The 1,400-nt window shown below is 45.3% G+C and overlaps 1 non-coding gene across 1 annotated transcript; it reads left to right on the top strand.

The window, feature by feature from the left end:
* Positions 1 to 501: 501 nt before the first annotated feature.
* Trnaa-ugc (transfer RNA alanine (anticodon UGC)) lies at positions 502 to 576 on the top strand. Its single transcript has one exon. It is a non-coding gene; the product is annotated as a tRNA-Ala (tRNA).
* The last annotated feature ends 824 nt before the right edge of the window (positions 577 to 1,400 follow it).

The following is a 1,400-nucleotide window of genomic DNA, read 5'->3' as shown; positions in this document are numbered from 1 at the left end:
GCTGAGCGCATGATGGGGCACTAAACTGAAGCATAAGTTCTGCTCTATATCTGACAGGGAAGGTGCGCACTCCTCTATAGCGACGCTTACCTGAGCAATGCGCTCCACTCTCATCTGCATCGAGGCCTCCCTCTGCACGAAGATGCGCCACTGGCTCTGCGACGTCCCCATTCTCCGTCAGAAAACAAAAGCCAGATGCAATAAAAATATATGTATACAGATGATATGAAGATGGTATCTGTTACCGAAAGAAGAGATACCACTGATGACCGTGCAACTTCATATAGTTAAAGGCTACCCGGCCATTGACCTTCTTCTGTGCGAATGCGCACGCTTTGTCCGAACTCTTACGAGACTCGTCAGTTTAGTCTGGCGCGAGTAATGAGTGAATGGGCAAGTATCTGTTAGGAACACTACGAATGTAGGTTGTGGACAGTTGGGAATGTTGGTTCACGGGAAGCGTGTAAGGGATACGTTTCTGCAGTCGCACTATCTTCTGTGTCCTCGGTGGCTCAGCTGGATAAAGCGTCTGCCATGCAAGCAGAAGATCCCGGGTTCGAGTCCCGGTCGGAGGACACATTTTCAGCATTCTATATCAACAACACCTGTCGGCAGCTAAAGGTTTCGGTTTAATTATCATTTCGTGTACAGATGGTGTTGAATGTAATTCATCCTTCAACTTCCAGCGACAACCGTCCTCTGTTACCAGAATGGTATGCACTACTGGGCTAGTGTTGCCTGGGAGTGGAAGGACCGGGCAAATAAGAATTGAACATCATTCGTCGCAAGATTTTTATTAAGACTCCTCAGTAAAAGTAACTTTACTAATTAGATCAACAGTACCTTAACACATGTTGTTGTTGTGGTCTTCAGTCCTGAGACTGGTTTGATGCAGCTCTCCATGCTACTCTATCCTGTGCAAGCTTCTTCATCTCCCAGTACCTATTGCAACCTACATCCTTCTGAATCTGCTTAGTGTATCCATCTCTTGGTCTCCCTCTACGATTTTTACCCTCCACGCTGCCCTCCAATGCTAAATTTGTGATCCCTTGATGCCTCAAAACATGTCCTACCAACCGATCCCTTCTTCTAGTCAAGTTGTGCCACAAACTTCTCTTCTCTCCAATCCTATTCAATACCTCCTCATTAGTTACGTGATCTACCCACCTTATCTTCAGCATTCTTCTGTAGCACCACATTTCGAAAGCTTCTATTCTCTTCTTGTCCAAACTAGTTATCGTCCATGTCTCACTTCCATACATGGCTACACTCCATACAAATACTTTCAGAAACGACTTCCTGACACCTAAATCTATACTCGATGTTAACAAATTTCTCTTCTTGAGAAACGCCTTCCTTGCCATTGCCAGTCTACATTTTATATCCTCTCTACTTCGACC

Source organism: Schistocerca nitens, chromosome 1, assembly GCF_023898315.1.
Source record: "Schistocerca nitens isolate TAMUIC-IGC-003100 chromosome 1, iqSchNite1.1, whole genome shotgun sequence".
Classification (NCBI taxonomy): Eukaryota; Metazoa; Arthropoda; class Insecta; order Orthoptera; family Acrididae; genus Schistocerca; species Schistocerca nitens.
The sequence above is the reverse complement of the archived record's forward strand: the minus strand, read 5'-3'. Positions and strand labels throughout refer to the sequence as shown.